Genomic DNA, 6665 nt, shown 5'->3' with positions numbered 1-6665 from the left:
GTGTGGTCAAAAACAGTGAATAGTTGCAAGAGTGTAGAACAGTTTTTTGCAAAGGGAGATTCAACACGCGTCAGCAGTCACACAGGCCAAAAAGCCTTACAAAGAGTATTTTTGTTGCATAGGAAAGAAGCTGATAGATTTTTCTCTCCTTTGGTGGTATTTGCAGAATGGAGAACCTTGATTTTGACATCCCGACAACACACCTGTAACTGGCTGTTGGGCTCCAGAGTGGCAATCTATTGCCTGGGTTTTTATGGAAATGTTTACATGAAATATTTTCACCACAAGAGATGTATCAGCACAGGGCATGGTAAAAAGATTTTCCAGGTGTGCCTATATCGATTCATCCACAAAGCTGATATAATTGGTAATATATTTACATCGTACCTCATAGTTTACAAAACATTGCCATGTATGTTCTCTTATTTAATCCTTAAGGAATGCTGCAGTGTACTAGTGAGGCTATTTATTCCGTTTTTACAGAGAAGGCAAATTTGAAACTCTAAGTTGTCAGTTGATTTATCTAAGGTTGTAAGTGATGGAGCAGGAACTGAACCCACTTTTTTAAATTCCTGCCATGCCATATGCTCACTGAAGAAAAGCTACAGCCCTATACCTACTGCAGCCATCTTCCTCGTTAGTAATCCTGGCAGTGTTTCATGTTAAGTCAGATGAGGACACTTGTAGTATCAGGGGTTCAGAAAGCTTTCTTAAAGAGCGTGAAGTTCTGATAGGCATTTCTCTTGCGATTTAAGATTAGACGGTGACTTTTTGAGACACTAATTCAGGGAAGTATGTTTTTGCTAAACACTTTCTTGTAATTGTTCTTGTAGATTGTAAAGCCATTACTGATCGAGTAGAGGAGTATTTTTTGTAGTTGTTTGAGGGGTTGGGGTTTCTTATTTTCCTTTTTCCCTCCTTTTAAAAAACCCCGTTTGAAAGCAGTATTTCTGCTTTCTTAGGTTCTGGCCTCATCAGCACAGCAAACTTTACCCCAAATCCTAATCTGTGCTGAGCATATTTCACTTTTTTTGGTGGGGGTGGTGAGGAAGATTGCTCTGAGCTAACATCTGTAGCCAGTCTTCCTCTTTTTGTTTGAGGAAGATTGTCGCTGAGCTAACATTTGTGCCTATCTTCCTCTGTTTTGTGTGTGGGACGGCGCTACAGCATGGCTTGATGAACAATGTGTAGGTCTTCGCCTGGGCTCCGAACTCGCGAACCCTGGGCTGCAAAAGCAGAGTTCCCGAACTTAACCACTGTGCCACCAGGCTGGCTCCCATACTTTACTTTTTAAAGGGATCAGCCCTGAATTGCACTATAACTCTCTTTCATACCATATTGCTATAATGCTAAAAGTTTTCCATCACTGACTTGAATGGTGGTCAAATACAAAGACGTGGTAACAGGTTGGACCTGGAGTCTCAGAACCTGATTCCTCTTCTGGAAGGGTGGGTTGTTGCTATTGTCATTCACTGCTCTACTTTTTCTCATCCAGTCACTTTTGAAGTTGATCTCTGATGTGTGGCTCCAAAGTCATGAAATGCAAAACAAACATGACTGGTCAGAACCTACACCAGCCAAATGAGTGCCACTACACAACCCCTCCTCTTCATTTCAAAGTTCTTGAGGAAACAGTCCTCATTGGCTGGCCCTATTTTCTCACCACAGTCTACTCTCCAACCCACCGTAAAGTGGTTTCTGATCCTGCCACCACTACCACAAGGGGACATGATGACAATAGGTCTTAATGTTGGTGATGTTAATTAATGTTGATGCCTTGATTTAAAGTGGTATCTGCTGGATTTTTCTACTATAAAGCTACTATTTATTTCTTTTTGTAATTAATAAATATCTTGCAGGAGAAACTTTGAGACCATGCAAATATCCAGTTTCTCCTCAGACTTACCCACTAAATTCTGGCATCCAGCCAAGAGGATCTTGCCTACAGCCTTTATTACTCTGTGGTATTGTAATGGCAATGTTTCATTTCCCTCATTCCTTCTACATTTATAGAATTCTCCTGTGAGGAAGAGTTATCTATTTATTTATTCAGTAATTTATATCAGTATGGATTCATGGATATTTATTTTATTCCATGGAGTATAGTTCATACTGACATTATTTATTTTGTTGTTCACATTGTTCCACTTCTGGCCATTGGCTCAAGTTGGCTCCTGTGCCTTTTCAACAAGCTTTCATCCTTTTCTGAAAACTTATAATTTCCTATGCCCTCCTTTATTTCTCTCCCTTCACACCTAGGAACCCTTGTCATGCGTTTATGATGGTTTCTCCCTCATCACTGTCTCATGAAATCTGCTTCTTTCCCCAGGGTCATAGGTTAACTCAGGCCCTTATCGATCTCAGTCATTTCATTTCTCTCTTCACCCTTTTTGCTAAATCTACCTTCTATCTGGATTGTTATTTACCTGATACATTTTCTTTCAATTGTCTCATCTCTATTTTTTTAAACTTCAATACATCTTTCTAAATCACCTCAAAGGGTTTTACCCAGGCCGTAATCAGGTTTCCCTGATCAGCTTCAAGATGTCCTTTTACAGTTGGCTTATTTCAATCTAGATCCAAACATAGTCCGCAGGTTGCATTTGGTTGTCTGATCTCTTGAGTCTCTCTTAATCTAAAGCAGTCTCCTCTCACCTTTTTTAAGGCCTTGTGTGACCCGAGGATAATGTAGAAATACACTTCCTCCTTCCCCTGCCCAATTCCTAATATGTCTAAGAGTTATGGTACTACTCGTACATTAAGGTTTAATTTTTTTAAATTTAGGAGCATCCATTTTTAAAAACAATTATTTTTAATTGTGGTAAAAAACATATAACATAAAATTTACCGTCTCAAACATTTTTAAGTGTATAGTCCAATAGTTTAGTGTAGTCACATTCTTGTGCAACAGATTCCCTAGGACTTTTTCATCTTGCAAAACTAAAACTCTATACCCATTAAACAGTAACTCCCCATTGCCTCCTCCTCCTAGCCCTGGCAGCTATCATTCTTGCACTCATTTTTCTTTTTAAAGCTTTGTGTGATTATGCAAGTAATACTGGAAGAAACTGGATCAGTTGTTGTATGGAATCGCCCCCATTCTGAATATATCTGCTTCTTTCCTGTGGTATCCTTAAGCTTATTCCTCTCTCCTCTGTATTTTCTATAAATGAAAGTTAGCTCTAAACTCTGGAGACTTAATAATTAGATTCAGCTTCAACTTCCCTGCAAGAACAGCTCATTGATGGTTTTGTGTGGTTTATATCATAACCCGTCAGGGCACAGTGTTGGCCCTTCCCAAAGGCCCAGCCTTTTAAAGTCATTCTCCAAGCCACTGCACCAGTCACAGGCAGTGAGGTTTCAGTTTTCACCGTCACTGGATTCTTCCTGGGCCAGCTGCTTTAGCTCCTTCTTCATTACCTCTTGTAGACTTTTCTCTACATGGCCCCCTCCATCACTCCACCCTGGTTTTCAGACACTTGAATTAGGAGGTGGCAGAGACTCCTTGAGGGGTTTGGGTGTGGGCTTTTTGTTGAGGACCCTGGGCTGGGGCTTCAGGCATCTTGAGGAGCCTTAACTAGAGAAAGTCAGGGAGGATCAGACTAGACTTTGTTCTGATGCTTCTTTTGTGCCACAAATGGCAGTGGTGACAACGTGGATAGTTAACTTGTCACCCGTAGACTATCTGGAACATATAGAAGATGCACAAGCTGCTGCCTCCGTATTTTACAAGCTACACTTGAGCTGACGGCACTGGCGGTACTTCAGCCTGTTAGTTTGGCTTTCAGCTTGCTGCGTTTCTTGCTGCTAGCTTGGTGGGCTCCAAGGAGAATGCTTTTCTGCTTCCTGCTCCCCCCCCCCCCACCCAGTTCCTAACACATCTGACAGATTGGATACTGCTCTTATATTCAGGTTCCTTCTTTTTTAAATTTAGAAACCTTCATGTTTTAAGCTTTCTTTTTTGTGATTATGTAAGTAATACATATTCCTTGAAGAAGATTAGAAAATAACGTTTGTTTTTTCTTTGAATATTTGTATTTCTCTCTCCCAGATACACTTGTTGCTAAAAGGGTTAAAATTGTCCAGGCATTTTTCTTCCTATGCATAGATCTATATAAATTTAGAAAAAAATGATACATTTTTATGAAATAGAATCATCCCACTAACACTGTTTAGAAGGCTGTAGTTTTGATTCTGATGTATCATGAACATCTTGCCATATCCATAAATGCACCCCGCAATTTTCGTCCTTCAGGACTGCCTAGTACTTGGTTGCATAGCTATGTCCTCATTTATTTCACTAGCCGCCTAGGGCTGGAAACGGGGTCTCTTGTAATTTCTCTCTTGCATGTGCGTTGCTGCTGCAGTCGTGCTTCCTCGTTATCTCTTGGGTCTCAGCATTTCCGTTACCGGTTCGCTCCGATGTCTTTGCATACGGTCACGTTTCCTAAGGGGAGATTCCCAGCAGTCAAATTTCTGGGTCAAGAGGTATGTGTATCTTGAAGGCTTTCGAAACACCCCCGGCCTCATCCCCACATGGTCTAAAAGTCATGCTTATTTTTTCTCTAGAGTACAACTAAACTACTCAACTCTCCCCCACACCTTGAAGAACTGGCTCTGATAACCCATCTTAGGAAGTAAAAGGTCTGAAGTCAGGCCTGGAAAGAGCCACAGATGGAGTAGTTTGTTAGAACCCTAATTTTAACGTAGTTTTATTAGGTTTATTTTCCTCACGAAACAAATAATACTATGCATATTAAAGAAAACTTTGGAAAGCAAAGGAGGCTAGTAAACTTCCTAATAGTCCTAGACACTCGATGAGTACAGGCCCAGGATTGTAGTTATGTTTGTGGGTAGACGAGCCCCTTGACAGAAAAGGGAGAGTGTGGGCTTTGGAGCCAGGCCAAATCTCAGCCCCTCCTTAGAAGCTGAGTAAACCTTGTTTTCTTAGGAACTGTGCTAACAGGGCCTCCTCCTGGAACTGTTGAGAGGCCTGGAGCTCATCTGTGAAAGAACCCAACAGCGCCTTGTACGGTAGGACTCAGGAACCAGCTGCTCTTATGGAATATTTTGTTTTCATATATTTTTCCTTTACTTTTTAAAGTTTTCTTAGTGACAGTTATTAAACTTCAGAATTGTAAACCAGAGTTACACATCAGAATACAACCACGTTTTGTCATACTTTAGTATTCTCTGTACAGATAAGTTTTTCTATGTGTATGGGTTTTTCACATATGTGTCACAAATTTGAAGTTTCTCTTTTTCTCACTTATTTTGTAATGACAATTTTTAAATAAATATTTGATTAACAAAGCATAAGGTATTGTTAGTTGTTTTCTTAAGATAAATCTCCAAAAAGTGGTATTACTAGATCAGATGTGATAAACATTTCCATGGCTCTTGAAAGATCCCACTGCCTTTGTTTCTGGAGGGGCCATGCCGTTTGCAGCCCCCAGCAAAGGGAGGGCCAGGGGCGTGAAATAGGTGGCAACCTGTCCTCCCACCTCAGTCAGTGACAGGTTTTGCTAATCACTTAGGCTCTCTCTGGGTCCAGTGCACCTGACGACAGGCTCAGAATCTTTCTCAGCACGGCACTCAAGGCATACCAGACAAGCTGAGCCAAGTTTGTATATGCAAAGAAATGTCTTTGCTACCCCTGGTATAAATAAACATTTGGACAACTGTACCAGCATTGGATGTTTATCATTCAAGACAAACCAACAAAAAGTTTGCCTATTTGATAAGCCCAGTGATCTTTGCTTACTAATGGATTTCCTCCCACATGCTTTTAAACTTCTTTGTGTACAATCTAGGCCTTTTACCTCTTTAGCTGTTGTGTCTTCATGCTTGTTCTATTGACATGAACTGACTTTCCTTTTTTTAAAGTATGCATTTCTGAAAGATTAATGTTTTTCATTTTAAAGTAATGGCTTATTAAAGACAGTTTCTTTCATTTGTTTTATCGAAAGGTATAAGATCTCTCTCTCCCTCTGTCTGTACCCCCCTCCCAATATACCACAAACACCATTAACATTTTGGTTTATTTTCTTATAATTTAAAATTATTGCCAGATTTACGAAAATGGTTGCCTCTGGAGAGTAGTGGGAAAAAGGTCTACTTTTCCTGGTACCTCTGTGCGTTTTCACCAATGTAACTATATTACTTACTTAAAGGTGTTCATAGGTAGTTTTCATATAGCTGTGATCATTCCACACGTGCAACAGCATATCTTATTTTTCCATCCAGTCTTACACTTACACACTGCTCTGGCCCCCTCGTCTGTCCTTAGTATACTCAGAGCTTTGTATGTGTGGCCCTCTCTCTTTGAATGTTTTACTTCTGATTCTTCATAATTGTAAATGATACTTAATGAACATTTTGGTGCTTAAATGTTTTTCCAAATTTAGAATTCTTTTCCTTAAGATAGACTTAGCCAAAGGAGAATCACTGGGTCACAAGGGGTATAACTGTTTTAAGGTTCTTGATACATACATCCAAGCTCCTTTGAAAATGTTACACCACTTTGCTCTGCTGCCGGTAAAACATGCTGCTCTGTGTTCTACATGTCCTCACTGGCATCATGTATTGAGAGCATTTTTCATCTTTAATTTTAATTTAATAGGGGAAAGGGCATCTAATTTTACTTGTATTAATTTGACTTTTAA

The sequence above is a fragment of the Equus caballus genome, chromosome 10 (assembly GCF_041296265.1).
Source record: "Equus caballus isolate H_3958 breed thoroughbred chromosome 10, TB-T2T, whole genome shotgun sequence".
In the NCBI taxonomy this organism is placed as follows: Eukaryota; Metazoa; Chordata; class Mammalia; order Perissodactyla; family Equidae; genus Equus; species Equus caballus.
Note: the sequence above shows the minus strand (reverse complement) of the source record.